A 17,233-nucleotide genomic window follows, 5' to 3' on the forward strand; every position below is an offset into this window, starting at 1 on the left:
GTTTGTTTTTGAGCGTTTATGTGTGTGAGTGTTTCATGCCTCGCCTCTCCACACACTGTTTCGAATTCTTTCCTCTTGTGAAACCGAGGAAACTGAACAGTTTATGTGGCTGTTGAACACAACATTTCATTTTCCCGCTGTGTGCTGATGTAGTTGACTGGCTTCCCTGTGTACTCCTGGAGGAATTCAGCTCCATGTTTCCTCCTCTCAGTTTAAGCATACCTGCACGTGTGTCTTTGTGTGTTTAATACAGTGCATTTTTTTAGATAACAGATTTCTTATACTGTTGTAATGCTCAGGACTTGGTCAAATCTGGCTTGAATTCATGTCTTTTTTTTCCCCCAAATTAAAACAATTACTGTCATTTATCTTATAAACTATGCCTGCAGCTAGTCACTTTTATGTAGTAGAATGATCTGTCAGTTATTGAAAGAAATAATTGACTATTTAAATTATGCTAGTGACACACTTCAGTAAGCAGTGATGCCTTCATGTGCCTTTCATGAGCATTCTGAGTCAGCGCAAAAACACTCATGAAATCACCAACGAGTTGTCAATTAAATTCACTGACAACTAATAAGTTGTTCATTTTTCTGAGGAAATAATCAATTATTATAATTGTGAAATGGTTGTGAAAAATGCCTATTAAGACTTTAGGTGACATCGTCAGCTTTTGATTCACAAACAGTCCATAAATTAACTAATTTTGTGTTTCAGCACAAAGAGAATAAATACTGCTCATATCTCTGCCTATGGTAAATTTATGCCCACAGCATTTTTACACACAATAAAAATACTAATAAAGCTAACCCAGTACAGGGTTGTCTGATATCCTGAATGTGTTTTTTTGTAGACTCAGTGTTATTTGCTGCTGAAAATGTTTCACTTATGTATGACTATGCTTAAATTAGAGTGGATTTTTGAGGCACATTTCAGATTTGAGTCATTACAAGTCAGATTACAGTATCTTGTGTGATATTCTTTCATATCACCTATACGTAAATGAAGGTATTAGCTAACACATGTAGCATTAGAACACAGGAGTGATGGTTGCTGGGAGTGTTTCCCTATACCCCCATGTAGATATTCCATTAAAATCATTCATTTACCACATTAACAATGACTAGATTGTATTTCTGATTAATTTAATGTGATCTTCATTGAAAAAAAACTGCATTTCTTTCAAAAATGGACATTTTTAAGTAACAGTAGTGTATGTGAAACATGCAATGAAATACAAATCTCAAGGAGTGAAACATCTCCAAGAAGTCCCATTCTCTTCTGCTGAATCTCTTCGGATTGCGATACAATTAATAAACGGAATAATTTCAAACAAAAATGCCAAGCACTGCGTAAAAACTGAGCTGTATAAAATGTGAATCAGTAAAACGTCAGTCAAATATACACGATTTACTGCAGCAGTATATTTCTCTGCAGCTTCTTTTTACAGAACTGTAAATGTAAAAGAAGTAGCTGGAGTACCCTCTCCTAGAAGTAAAGACGTTATTACCGAAGTCAATCACTTCAAATGTCATTTTCCATCAGCATTTAACACCCGGCGCTGTGCGACTTGTGTTGTACATCAGTGTGCTCTTTATGCTATGTCCATGTCACTGTCACTGCGTATGATGAGTCTATTCCACACATGTCTGATGTTTTGCCACAGCTGCTGTGGGGATTACTCTTGAGGCTACACAGAGAGAGGAAATAAAAAAGCATGAAAGAGTGTGAATTGACCATAAAGCTTTGCCACTCTGAAGGGATTAGAAGGGGTTAAACTGCAGGGTGCGATAAAGACTGGCATTTCTCTGTCACACACTTAGGCTGCCACTGTGTACTTGTGTGTGTGTGTGTGTGTGTGTGTGTGTGTGTGTGTGTGTGTGTGCGCGTGTGTGTGGGACACACAGAGAGAAAGATGCACAACTACCATGACCTAACAGAACCACATTGTCATTCTTGTAGATGTGCTTGTGCATGCCTTTCGTGATGTGTGTGTACATGTATGTGTCTTTGAAGAAGCGTGTGTGTGACCTATAACTACCACGGGGCAGCCAGGCAGTTCCAGAGCTGAGCAGCAGGGGATTACTGATGGGTTTTTCTCTGCATGCTGATGCCGAGACCCACACAAAATAGAAAAAAAAAAAAAATGTTGCGTGGAGAGAAATACAGAGCAGAGGGAGAGGAGGAGGAAGAGAGGGAGTGTGTTTGTGTGCTGGCGAGACAGAAGGAGTGAGGAATTGCTGCTTGTGTGCTGTTTTAGAGTGACTTAGTGGCTGTTAGGGTTGTAACATACAGCAGGAATACAGTGCAGAGCCTCACTTCATCATCTCAAATCTATACAGTGATGTCGGGAAAGTAAAGTTTTATGTTTCAAAAGAAAACGGAGAAACTAAACTCTCTTTTCCCATAAATTAGAAGCTTGGTTGTGTACGTTCTAGTGCTGGAGCAAGTTCAGCTTTGTTAATACCCACTGGGATGCAATTTGTTTGCTTTCTTTTCAAAACTTCGCAGCAACAGACAGCTGTTTTTCAATATATTAATTTTCTTTCTTTTTTAAAAATTTTTACATCTTGTTAAAAGTTGCCTTTTTAAACATAAATTTACCTTTGTCAAATCAGCTGTGGTGCCTTGTTAGGGTTGCTACAAACAAAAGAAACAGATGGCAGCCGCTGTCTCATGCTGTTAGACTTGACACTTTGTGGAATTAAAACCACATTTCCCACACACCTTGTTGTTATTTCTTGTAAAGGAACTGGGTATAGGGTTATGAAATAAGTCTTTGAAACTTTTCTTGTAAGGGCATTCTTGCTGTTTATTAATGAATGCTAGCCCCTTCTGGAAAATGTATTCATATCATAACTTGTTGGCCATCAAGCCTTATTGTTTTAACTGTTTCTGAGAAATCCCTCCTCTCTTCTGGTCCGTATGACACATACCTCTGAAGAGGGCAGACGGAGGCCAAAAATCAGAACGCTTTGTGGCTACAACTGGGAACAAAACACTGCAAAATAGTTTCAAGTTTCAAAATTAGGGATGACTTTGGGTTTTTTTTTTGCACTAAGAACAAATGATTATATGTGCTGGTCCCTATTGTGGCTGAATACATGTGGGCAGTCCACACTCCTGCCCCCGAGTGCAAACTCTTCTCCACTAATTTGCAGCTGGCTGTCATTATTAAGTGAAGATGTGCCAGCAAAGGCAGTAAAGAAGAAGTAAAGAGGACTGCAAACATGCAAGCAACTGCACAATTCAACAACTCAACTGAGAAGCTGTTTTATTGGAAATAAACGCATCTCTTCAAGTCTTGATACACAATGCAGTTTGATGAGAGACAGAATTCAAAACACTTTTTGAAGTAATATGTAGTTAACTTTCTAAAACCTGTGCTTTGTATTTTCTCAACTCTCTTAAGAGTCAGTTAGGATGCCTCCACACATGTCCGCATGCTGCACAATTTGTGTTTTCATGCAGACAGTCCCTGTAGCAAATTCATTTTAGTTCAGAGGCCACATTCAGCCCAATTTGATCTCATGTGCACCAGACCGATAAAATCAGAGCATAACAACATATGAATAACAAAGCTCCAAATATTTCCTTTGTTTTAGTGCAAAAAATGTGACAATGTTCACATTTAAGGAACTCTTTTTGCAAAACATTATGAACGTCCTGAAATTTCTTAAGAAAAATAAATTCAATTTCAACAACATTATGCCACAGTTTATCATTTACACATTATAACTTCCAGATCACCGTTTATCTACAAAGACGCAAAGCATTTAGTCACAGGTATCTGGAACTGAGTGATAGTGTTTCATTTTATGATCAAAATGACCAAAGTCAGACAAAAAAAACCAACGAAAACAGAGCAAAATATTACAAAAATGAGACAAATGACACCTAACACAAACAAAAAGAGACAGAATATTAGACAAAAAATGACAAACGAGAAACAAAATGACAAAAAATAGACAACTCAAGTGAGACAAAAAAATGGAAAATGAGTGATACACAAAAGACAAAGATGAGACAAAAAACAGAAGTGACACGAAAAGGAAACACAAAGACAAAAACATCAGACATACAAATGTCAGACAAGAAGCAACAAAACAAGACAAAATATTACAAAAATGAGACACAAAATGACAAAACAACAATGAGCAATCTAGTGTTTTACTTTATGATCAAAACAACTTTTCATGGTCTAGAAAATATTTAAAATGTATAGTTTTACACATTTACAATTTGCAGTTGTTGTCGTCTCTGTAATTTTTACACTTTACAAAGTCATCCCGCGGGCCGGGTCGGACCATCTAGCGGGCCAGTTTTGGCCCATGGGCTGCATGTTTGACACCCCTGCCCTACAGCATATCTGCCACAAGGAGAAAGCGCTCTAAAAAGTGACTCAAGGGAGCTGTTCCCACCACTAAAGTGAATACAAGGCTGCTAGATGAAAAAATTAATTTACTGATTCAGATCAAACTCTTAAGTTACAACCACTGCTCTGATGACTTGGGTTGACTTAATACTTTTGGTCATCGGTTCAGGTTAATTTTGTATGTCACATAAATTCATATTTCCAGGTTACTTCATTTACAACTAAACTCAAGTTACTCGACCTTGCTTTCATGACTTCAAATCCAATCCTCTATCTTAACATACTTGAAGCTAATTCTGTTCGGCTAATGTAACTTGCTGGTTGAACAAAATTTAATTAAAAGAAAGACTGATGCAGACTTTGTTAATTTTTAGTTGAGTGTAGTGTGCATGCGTAGAATTCATATACATCAATAATTGCTCATTTAAACCTCTAAGCAGACTAGAAAAGTAGAATAAGAGCAACAAGTCCCCATCTTTTGGTCTCCACAACATGTTTGACCATGACTAAAAATTTGTGATTTTGTGTAAGACTCATTGATGCCTTGAAGGTTCTCCAACTGACATTCAACCACCACTGTGCTTGACATGAAAGGCATTAATTTCTCTCGTGATCACCAGGAATAACTCCTCTGACTTCACTGCTCTGTTATGAACTCTTCAGCGTCATTTGTCATGTGTCGTAAGGGGACTGGCAATGCTTCGTCTCTGTCATCTGTACCGCTCCATTTCATCACGAGCAGCTTGCAAGATTTTGAATGTTTTCTAACAGGCCATTCTTGCTGTCCTGCTCTCTTGCCCCCTCCCTCTGTGCCTCCAGTATTTGGCGGCCCTGTTTGGGTTGTGGAAATGATTACCGTGCCAGACAGGCCTATCAGATAAGGCCACTGCAGCGGCTGCAGGAGGTCATGGGTAGAGTTGAGAGGTCACATTCCTTCCTCTGTGATTAGAGCCACTCTTCACACCGTTACTGTACACTGTCACAGCTGTATGAATGCACGTGCACTAAAAGGGCTTCAAACCATTGCTCTTAAATAATAGTTTCAAGAAGGTGCTGGTGTGATGTCATACTGAGTCACTGAGGGTCTTATGCATCACAGACAATGTTATGTACAACAGGAGATATTATTGCGTAAAACAATGAAAGACTGGAGTGGATCTGGCATTTGTTTTATGTGCAGCTGTTGTTCTGAAATCCATTTCCTACTGCCAAAGTGAACCAAACCAAGTTGTGCCAGGCTAAGCCTGAACATGGCTAATGGAGCCATGGGTTTTTATGTGTTTGTCCTGGTTCAGTGTTCCTGGCACTTTGCTTCACGCTTGGAGTCTCGGTGCATTTTTTCCACATTTTGCAGGCTGGAAAAAGAGGCTCGAGGGCCAGAACAAGGGCTTTATAGACCTACACACACACACACACACACACACACACACACACACACACACACACACACACACACACACACACACACACACACTCTCACATGCACACACATTTCCACTGAAGCCCGTGCCCCAGCTTGACCTCTTCACATGGACGCTTGCACATGCATCAACCTCAGTCACTTTTCAATCCGTGAAATCAGTCACATTTTATCCGAAATCGACACTAAATCTTTCAAGCAGCCGGATTGTTGACATTTCGTGTGCGTTGATTGTGTCTTTACATTTGCGCTGGCTGCTGATGTCTTGTTTATGTGAAACGTGTGCCTGCTGGCGAAAGGCTGTGTCAGCTACAATAATACGGCGAAGGGGATTACTACTCAAATGAGACGAGTATATCAGCTCCAACATCTGGTTCTCTCTGAGTGCGAGTGAGCCGCAGACCTCGGTGTTACCCCACTCCAGGGGTCCCTCAGGGGAATGAATGGGGCTGATGCACTGAGAGCAGCCAGAACAGCCAGATTAACAGATTTTATCACCACAAATGGAACTTGTTTTCACAATCTGTGGAGCTTTCCTCTTCTTTTTCACACAGTCAAGCAGACAATTAGTATGCATCACATGAGCAGCCCTTGTTTTTCTCTCCATTCACTGTCTTTTGTCGTTAAAGGTAAGATCCTTTTGAATGGTTGTGTCTTGAATTATGTTACATGCTTGTCTTGTTTGCTTATATGAACTCATGCTTCATACAAGTTGGTCTACAGAATGAGATGCTTATTAAGATTGTACATTTCTCGGTTGTTTTTCAGTTTTTGTCTTCTACACTATATCTTCCACATATTGCTGCTTCTTTTTATTTCTGCATCTCTTTCTGTGCTTGTCTCCTGGCTACATGACAAGACTGTATTTAGGTTGAAGCAGAGCCATTCAGCTCGAAAAATGTGCAACCGAATGTGTTAATAGTTTCCTAGTTCTTTGTGATGGAAGTGTTCAAAAAGCTTGTGGGCCCGGACAAAAAACAAATGAACAAATTGAGCCTGTGAGGAGATAGTTGTTCAATGCCAAGTTCCAGGAACTGGACAAAAAAATGTATCATGAATTGATTGAAAATGTTCCAAAAACACTTGAAATTTGGGATGCGAGGCTTTTGAGGGAATCTATCACTTCTCTACCGCTCACACCAGCAACAGATATATGTTCTCAAAAAATGGATTACGGCCTCTCATTCGGTGCCAAGAAGTCCTGGCAAATAAAACTGCTTGTTTCAGATTGGAGCTTTTAGTAGTACAAACGTTTGACAAAGGCAAAGCAGTCTCAAAGCAGAAATGTTTTTGTAAATATTAAAAAGCTGAAAAGTTTGCAGGAGTGTAACTTCTACCCAACTTGCAAGTTTGAGTGTACAGGCCAACCTTGTATCCATATCGTTACATTCCTAAACAACTAACGTGCATCATCAATTCCATTCTGATAGCAACATAATGATGCATTGCAGTAAACATAATTTGTCACTCGTGATGTTGCAGGCAAGTTTGAAAGAGCCCGAGAATCCACGTTAGGAGGATGGAGGCATAAACCAGAGACTGATCCAGAGACCAGACCAGGGTTTGATGTAGGGCGGACCACTAGTGTTAGACTCACGTTTTGTTGTCAGTTGTTGTTCACTTTCAGTTTTCACTTCTTGTCTGGTTAGGTTCAGAAAAATATCAAACTTTGTTTGACACTTTCACGTGTTAGAATCTTGGTTAAGGCTCAGCAACAAATGACTCGGGTTTGGAAAAATATCATGGTTTGTGTTAAAATATGACCTTCATACTACATCGTTGAAGCTTCTCCTCCATTTTCAGGGTTATCAGGGTAAGTCCTGCCCAATCAAATTTGTGACTGACTAAAAAGGAGCAACAGTAAAGCAATCAGATAAATTGCAAATTTATGCTGATTAACAATGTATTTGTGATGGGGTACAATCAAACCGAATCTAACAGAAAATAATTTTGTGGAGACTGGGCTGGAGAATCAGAGGTTTGATTTAAACATAACAATTTAACCTATATTTTTTGAATAAATTATAACCTGATCCTCCATGATCCAGAAAAAATCAGCTATTACTACTGTGTTTATGGCTTTATTTGAACTTGGAATGTCAAATATGTCAATTTCTCACCTTGTTAACTCATAATTACTAAGCTGCTTCATTTTTATAGTCCCTCAGTTAAATACTACAACTAAAAAGTTGTGGTTCTCTGGCACCAGCTACTGACTGAGCTCAGGAAATGATATTTCTTCTTCTGTTAAAACATCTACATACACAAATCTTTGCTTAACTCAAATTTGCTGCCAACCTGGTGCCTGCAGAAGTAATGAGTCATATTATTGGCTTTGTGCATTTAGGATACTGACTCAGTGGGTGATTTGCACTCAGAAAATGATGCTCATTATATATTTGGTTTGTGACTTGGTGGTTTTATTGATGTATTCAGGTAAAACGAATGCAGACCTGAACAGTAGCTGAGCGGAAATTAGAGAAAGATGTGGTCAGTGAGGCTATGAAGAGCTTCGTCTCCACATATTTTCTTTGTACTAATGAATTTCCTCTTCAGATAGTGTGATGAATTTGGATGTTGAATGAATTCAGTGAGGCTGCCAGGGAGCTATCAGTGGTGAAAAATGTTATTAGTATTCATATTTTTAGACGTTGTATTTGTTTATTAGCAGAGAGATGACAGGAAAAGCCTTTGATAAGCCACAAGGGTGCTCTGTAATGGCTTCATTGGCCATGAGGTCACCAGTGAAGATGTGCAGTTTTCCGAGAAGCAGCAGTGTTTCAGGGGCTTTAGAGTGAGTGAGGAGATCTCTAACAGCCTCTGAAAAGTACAATTTTATTACCGTGTATGGGACTGAATGACTTGTCAAGATGGGCTCTGCTGATAATAACCCTGTGAACTCCTCTGAAAATCTTTCCTCAGCGTCCTCTGGGGTCGTGTCTCCCAGGTTAAGGGTAGACAGCATGTTTACAGTATTGGATTGCCGCCTTGAAGCAGATCCACAGAGACGCGATCCCTTCTGTCTCTGTCCCTCTCTGTCTCCCAGCCAGGCCTTTCTGTGCTCTCACGCCCTCCCTGACCCTCAGGCCCATGGGTGTCCCCTCCACATGCCTGAAGGAAAAACTGTTTAACAGCCGTGTGAGGAGGACACAGGCTGTAACATAGTCTGACTGAATATTTATTCAGCAGCAGCAGGTCTCTGTCTGTGGATGGATGCTATGAGAAACCCTGACATTTCACCGTTGAACACTGTTTTCTTTTTCGTGCGGGCTCCTGGCATGAGCTGCACGGACCAGTCAACATTAGCCGTGCCTAGGGTGTGTGTTTTTCCACACTTTTGAAAACACTTTTAGAATGTCGGTTGTACCTAACCTTGACTGTCCTCATTCTGCTTTGGTTTTAACCCTCCGATTCCCAAAATGGGTTTGTAAGACATGTTATATAAAAAAAATCACCATGATGACACCATTTATCAGATGTTTAAAACAGAAGGCGTCATTGGATTTTCGTCTTTCAGGGTTAGGGGTTAGTAATTATGTTTGACATGCAGTTTAGTCGGGAAAATTAACCAATTCTAAGCTTCAAATTGGGATATTTCATCAAAATCACTTTTTTTTAAAGATAGATAATTCAAAACTTCACTGAAAATAAACTTTTTTTTTAACCAGATTCTGTAAAAATACAAAATTTTAGACAAACCATTAGAGCCAGTCATGTGACCAAAAAATGCAGCGACTATTGAGCTGAACCTGTGATAGGAGATGTAAGGAAACAAACTCAAAATGGTAAAATATCTACAATATGAAGAGATGCCAGTTTTGTTTACAGTATTGAAAACACCTGTGGACAGTTGGAAAAATGTCTCTATATTGTAATATGTGTTGATTCAATCATTAGGAGTTAAGTGATGATCGGCCTACGTCTGTCTGTTTGCAACATTACTCAGAAGTGGAGTAACGGATTTGGATGAAATTTTCAGGAAAGTCAGGAATGACACAAGGACCAAGTGATTTGATTTTGGCTGTGATGTGGCTTACATTCTGGATCCATAGATTCGTTAAAGATTTTTGTATCATTGCGAGATAGCAGCACGGCATCACGAGCTACGACAACAAGTGAACACTCCGTCGGCTGCCTGCTGAAGTTCATATGATGGTGATCCTACTACAAATCATTCACTGCAGACTTATGAGTCCGAAATCATACAAGGAACATTTGACTAAATTGTGAGGGTGTTTCCCATCAATTCCCACCGCCTGCTGCATATTTAGGTCACAGTTCGGTATCTATACATAGCATACACATGCATAACACACGCCTGTGCTCAGCTCAAGGTTGTTTTGTTTGTGGGTACCTCTATATTAAATAGCCACATTCTATGTTGCTGTGATTTCTGATCATCAATAACTAATAAATAAACAAACGCTGCATTTCTGACAATATCACATGGGGAATGAACAAGCTTGGTAGAGTACTGCACTCTCTGAGTGCTTTTCTAGTTTTAAAATGAATAATCTGAAATTTAAAATGATTCATGGCGTTATAACTTTGTTTTACCGCACAGATGATGCTTTGATTTCCCTAACTGTGGCTGTGCTGCTTCCATAGAGGTGCATTGGTTTATGCTGCTGTGAAAAATGAGCCCCTCATGAGGAAAAATGTGACAGGAGCAAAAACCTGCTTGGGATTCATAGGGTCAAGCCTCACTTATATAGTATTTGCTCCTTTTTTATGTCTATACTTATTATGCTGTCTCGTAAATAATTTTAATATATTCTGTATATGCTTTATACACTCAACACCAAAAATATTTTATATAGTTTTTCTCTTGTGCAGCTTTTTAAATGTTGATCTACTTTAAAAAGAAAGGTTCTTATTATTGTTAAAAAGGGCAACAACAACCGTCGCCCTATAATTTTGCCGAAAGTGCTTTTTTTTTGTATGCACTTGAATTATGTTTTCCACACTGAAAGAAAAGCAAAGGAAGGGCAAGTTCCAGTACATCACTACCTTCAACCAGGACAGCTAACATATGTGGCTGATTATTTATGAAGCCCCATGGGCGTATAGCTGCCAAAAGTCTACACCACACCGCTGCACCCGGCTGAAATATTGCTTTAAGGTTAACAAGAGCAAATCATGAATATCTATAGCTGCGTTACAGCAATGCAGCGAGCTGTGTGACGGCCTTGAAGTCCTCATGGCTGAGGTAAACACACTCAGTCAGAGAGCGTGGCTGCACGGTTTGGGTTAAGATGTTTTGAGAACTCTGCGAAGCTCTGTTCAAAGTCCATATGCTGGTGTTTAGTAAAGTGAAGGTATGAATGTGTGTGTACACAGCGTGTGTGTAGTTGTAGCACAAAGAGATAATGATTATGTGTTTATTACTGTGGACCAAAGGTGAAGCCAGGTGTTGTCTCAGTTGTTTTATGACCCGATTGTGTGAGTTCATGCTTTGCTTGTCATCTGCTGGAATTCTAATCTCAGTGAACCTACATACAGGTCATCATTTACAATCATTAAGTACACTACAGTTCAAAAGTTTGAGGTCACTTAGAAATATCCTTATTTTTAAAGAAAGCATTTTTTTTTTCAATAAAGATAACATTAAGCAAGAAAAGCACTCAGAGCGCAGTACTCCACCAAGGCTGCTCAGTCACTGTATCATTTCCGACAGATAAGTCCCGACAAGTCAGCAACGGTGGATTTATAGTAGGATCACAGTCATGTGATCGTCAGCAGGCAGCTGACATAGTGTTCACTTGTAGTCATAGTAACAGTGACGCTGTGTGGCTATCTCTCAATGATACAGAAATCTTCAACAAATCTGTAGATCCAGACTATAAGCTGCATCACTGCCAAAACCTCATCAGTTGGTCCTTATGTCATTTCCGCCCTTCCCTGAAAAATTTCACTCAAATCCGTTTGTCTGTTTTTGAGTAATGTTGATGACAGACGGACAAATGTACGGCGATCATCACATAACTCTGCCGCATTCCTTGGTGGAGTAATTATTCAGAAATACAGTCTAGACTTTGTTAATGTGGTAAATGACTATTCTAGCTGGAAACAGCTGATTTTTAATGGAATATCGACATAGGGGTACAGAGGAACATTTCCAGCAACCATCACTCCTGTGTTCTAATGCTACATTGTGTTAGATAATGGTGTTGAAAGGCGATGATTAGAAAACCCTTGTGCAGTTATGTTAGCGCTTGAATAAAAGTGTGAGATCTCATGGAAAGCATGAAATTGCCTGGGTGACCCCAAACTTTTGAACAGTAGTGTAAATCAAATATTATTTTTGCTTGTTTAATTGCACATTTTTCCTGTTTAACTCTAACATTTGGGTTGGAGTATGAAGAACCAGGGAGAACCATTATTTGCTCCATATTGCATTCTGCCATACATGTCCTAAATCTCATCTGTACTGTGTAGTAACTTTAACCTCCTGAATTTGCATCCAAAATGCTGTCCAGACTTTCATGTATAATTGCCAATGCAGCTTTCAGAAGAAAAGAACATTTTGCTGTGCACATATGGATGCTGCACGTCAAACTCTTTAATATAAAGTAAAAATCAATGAAAAGCTAAATGTATCCAAAAATCCTTAAATCTGAGTAAGTTATGTTCTGTCATGGAGAATGAGAACCATGTGAATATTCTTTTTGTATTCCGCAGTGAAAAAGCAGTTTTTGTATGAAATGTTTGCGTCTGCCCACATCCGCAGAGTAGAAAACAATCAGAGAAGAGTGTATTTGTGACCTAATATGGCTGTTCATAATCAGATGGTTTTTAATGACTGTTTAGTTCATGAAGACATGCATCATCACGTATCTACCAATCCCATGCTTTGTCTCGTTGCTTTCGCATACAAAATGTATAATTTTTGGTCAACTTACTCATATTGACGGTCTTTTGCAGTTTGAGATGGATAGAATTACAGATTATCAATATAACTGTACATGTTTCAGCCTATAAATCTCGAACTGTTCATGAACCAAGCTTGAATGTCAGTGCTGTCATTTGTTTGAGTCCAAGTCATTAGACTGCAATAACACTGTTGTGATACTTTATTACTCCTTGTTGGGAAATTGTCCTTTCACTTGCCCAGAGGAAGGTTAAAGGTCAGGTTCAGCTGCAGAACAGCAGCTGAGCAGCTCAGGAGAAATTTAGCCGCTTTTTCAAAGTTTCATTGGAGGGTTGATGGTTGCCAGGTTCGTGGTCTTTCAGCTGGATTATCTCGTAGAAGGATTAACTATCATTCACATTACTTTCAGTTCCTCTTTCATTCTGTCAAATAAAGTCCCATAAAGATGAGAAGAACATGTGCACAATGGGTAAATCCTTCCCCCCATGAAGCCGGGGCCCTGCGGTGGTGCTGGAATGCTGTCAGATCTCAGACGTGATAATCAGAACCAGATTCAGAAACTCAGGATTCTGTCCAATCGCAATAAGGCCAATGCGACGCCTCAAGAATTCGCCCTTTTCCTCTGACTGTAACCTCATGTCAAAAATGTAGATCCAGATTTGATTAGCACGTGGAATTAGAGCAAAGTTTCTTCAATGTTTTTTTTTTTTCCTGTCAAGATCTCCTGAGTAGAAATGAATCCAGCTCCGGACCCCTGCTTGATAAGATTTTCTCCCGGGGTCTCGTAAGGAGTAAAGCTCTGTTGTGGATTTAGTGTCAAACTGTACTCTGTTCAAAATGTAAATGGGAAGATGCTGGTGCCAAGAGTGACACGTGAAGAGAAAACACGTCATACGTTTTCTAATTGGAAGCATGTCAAGAAAATTCCATTATAGTATAATTGAGTTTTTCACCATTCTAACGCAGAGCCTCCGACTCCCCCCTCAGGGGCACCTGAGGCTCAGGGACCACTTTGACAGCACTGCATCAGAATATATTATGAGAGGAAGTGAGGGTTGTTCAGAATTGTTCCCTGTGGACGCTGATCATACAACAGCTTTCATTTAACAGAGGCAGAGGCATTTTTTAGTTTTATTTTTTTAGCCGAATCCACTTCAGGAATTTTGTTGACTTGGACAAAAACTTGGAATATATGACTGGCACCTCAGATCACAGCTAAGATATCACTTTGTTCTGAAGCAATAAGCATAGAAAAAGTTAACGTGCTTTAAATTCGGCCGAATTAACACTTGTGTTGAAGCAGTATCCATGATAGTGATTCATTTTTACTCAGAATTCACTCTGTTATAAAGAAATGCCTGCCTATGTTACTAATGCTTCCATATGTATACTTTGCCTTCCAAGAGTTGTTCTCCCTGCAAAAATTGTATCTGTGTCGTCAAGACTGCCACTAACAACTGTTTAACTGATAACTGACTAATCTAAATGGCTAATTTTCTTCCAACAAAACAAAATACAACTTCAATTTCTTTCGAATATAATGGAAAACAGTATGAAATAAAAACAAAGGTTTACAAATAAAGGTATAAAACTGTTTAATTCAACCACAGATTTCATTGTAATAATAATAATAAAAAAGAGGGATTACTTCTTAAGTTAGTGGTGCAACTCTAAAAGAAATCCAAGTTTTTGTTAAACCCCCTAACAAAGTGTCTGCATTTTAGACAAAGTGTAACATGGAGCGGAGGACATTTTATAGGCACAGAGCAGCTAAACTTACTCCTTTGCTCCTCATTGTTGAATTGCTCTCTGGCTTTGCTTACATTTTCATTAAAGTGGAAGCTACTAACAAATTCACTGCACAGCTGTTGCCTTCACCCTCTGTGTGTGGTGAGTTTGCAGGACAGCATTGTGGTTATAAAATCAGAATCTCAGCCATGCAAGGCAGCAGCTTGGAAGTGACTGCTGGTTAACATGCAGCCTTAATGAGCCGTGTTTCAGTCACTATACTTGTTCTTTTGTCTGACAACAGAAGGAGAAAAGTATGTAAATGAGAGTTTTATTGGGAATTTGACTGTATTAAATCACAATGTGTGAGCACAGAGAGCAGGAGAGAAGTAAATAGATGTAAAACTGCACCGATGCACCACACTTTTGTAGCCTTTGGGTCTTAGGAAACTTAACTGAGTTGTAGTAGTTCTGACAGCAGCTGACTAGTGTGTCATCCTCATGCAACATTTCCACAATAACACTAAAGAAAAAACATGTTTTATAATAAATTGAAGTGAAATTTAAAAAGTCATTGTCAATTTGAAATATCGATGTTGACGCATTTTCAGTGTTTATGCCGACTAATCACCGCAGCTCTGTTTGCAACCAACCTGTGAAGTGTTTTTCTTATAATACCATGAAAAGGCCTTTTTGAGTTCATTTCCTAAATGCAAGTGATTGTACAAATGGAGCAAATTTATTCACACAGGTGTGAAATCTACTCAAAATGTCACGCTGCGAGCATTTCAGGTTAACAGCTTCTCAGTGTGAGAGGTTTCAGCACCGTAAACGAAACTTTTGTAAATGTGATACAGATGTGGAAATATTTTAAGAGTCAGTGCAGTATTGTGTGGTTTTACTGATATAAGCTGATAAATGTCAGTATTGATATTGAAAATAAAGGCCAGTGTAGTTTTTACTGAATCACCAAGACTCAAGAACACCATTGTATCATTTATAACTAAAATCACTCAGCTGGATGATACTTTGTGTTTTAATCGATTGTCGAACATTTCTTTTTCATTTGGTCCAACTTTTCATTGGGCAGCACTTTTTTTTTAGGTTTTTTTTTTGGCTTTATGAGACATTTTAGTAGAGAGACAGACTGGAAAGTAGGGAGAACAATGAGGGAGGAAGACGTGCAGCAACCCAGGCCGCTGCATCGGTGAGTATAGCTCCTGTTCATGGGTCACCTATTTAACCAGTTGAGCTATCTGGGCACCCAGAGAGCACAAATTGAATCCGTTGCTTTGGATTCAACCTTGAAGAAAGACGTTTTACCCGTGTAGATGGACAAAGGAGGCTAAAAGAAGGTTGGATGTAACAGGGAAGGAGGGAGAAGGAGTGTGAAGGGTTAAACGCTCCGGATTTAGATGAGCTCTTCCTCCATCTGATCTGAACTGCTGTGTGCACTTTAATAAGCACTTTCATTTATATTAAAGATGCAAATGTAGCCTTTGCAGGGAGATTGATATGCATGGAGGAAGAGTGTGTGTGCGTTTGTGTATGTGTGTGCACCACTTTATCAGGGTCCTCTGTTCATTAGCCCAGTGTAATTGTGTTAGCAGTGTTGCTGGCAGGGCGGGAAGAAAATATCTGTGTGTAAAGGTCACATCAGAGGAGAGATGACATACGGATAGATGACACACACACACACACACACACACACACACATCACACACATGTACTGGCATTCATACACACCAAACATCAAGCAAGGCACACACACGCACACACAACCACGCTTTCAGATGAAGACAGCTTTGGCTGTTTGCGAGTGTGTGTGTGTTTGGATATCTCCTCTTGCCCTAAGGTATGCATATGTCTTTCTGTGTGCATGTGTGTAGGCGTAGGGTCTGCGTAGGTGTGTGAGTGGCTGATTCAAGTGGCAGTGTTTAATCAACTGTGATATTCCTCCGCTCTAAGCTTGGCATCTGCAATGTCGGCAGCAAAAAGAGCAGATACATTATCTCCTGTGGTGTGTGTGTGCTGTGCTCATGGGATTTTTTTTTTTAATTTTTTCATGCGGGTATGACTGTCATTCTGCTTTTTTGTAGGAATGTGCAGCATTGGATCATATTATGAGATGAAAAAACAGTCAAAGAAGAAGGTGCCAAAGAAATCTAGCACTTAACAGGCTTTGAAGAGAGGATTAGTGGCATAAATAGCAACATGAATGATGGTGAAAGTACATATATGCATAAATGTACCCTCAAATAACTTCTGTTTTCCAGTTTGTGGCTGTGAGAACACTCTTACATGAACAGCTTGTTTATGCCAGGCAAATTGAAATAACTTCCTTTTTGATTCATTTGTATTTATATAGCAGCAATTCTTCACATAAGTCATCGCAGGGCGCTTCACAAAGTAAGGTCAACATTGTACAGTATCATACTGTAGAGAAAAACGCAATGATTCCCTTTGAGCGAGCGCTTCAGCAACTCATTTTCAGCAAGTAATTGACACATTATACCAGTTAGGATCGCGCTATTTCCTGCCTGCCTCCATGTGTGGGTGTATAAGTGTAATTCCTTAATTCCCATCAGTGCTGTATTATCATAGAATCCTCATGATAGTGATTCTTAAATATATTATACAAATGACAATATTGTAATCATTTGTTGGTACCTAAGGGGAAATTATCTCATTTGCTCAGAGGTCATCGTCGGCTACAGAGCAGAAATAGGAGGGGATTTAGTGTCTTGTTTAAAGAAACTTGTACAGGACTGTTTTATGGCCGCATTTGCATGGCTGGAAGCAGCTTCGCAAAGCAGGTCTTCAAACAATGAAGTGTGCT

At 39.4% G+C, this 17,233-nt stretch overlaps 1 protein-coding gene across 3 annotated transcripts in view; it reads left to right on the forward strand.

Moving 5' to 3' along the window:
- The window catches only part of LOC110962824 (plexin-A1-like), a 348,857-nt gene that overhangs the window by 15,065 nt on the left and 316,559 nt on the right, over positions 1-17,233 (forward strand). The window lies entirely within an intron of this gene.

The sequence above is a fragment of the Acanthochromis polyacanthus genome, chromosome 6 (assembly GCF_021347895.1).
Source record: "Acanthochromis polyacanthus isolate Apoly-LR-REF ecotype Palm Island chromosome 6, KAUST_Apoly_ChrSc, whole genome shotgun sequence".
Classification (NCBI taxonomy): domain Eukaryota; kingdom Metazoa; phylum Chordata; class Actinopteri; family Pomacentridae; genus Acanthochromis; species Acanthochromis polyacanthus.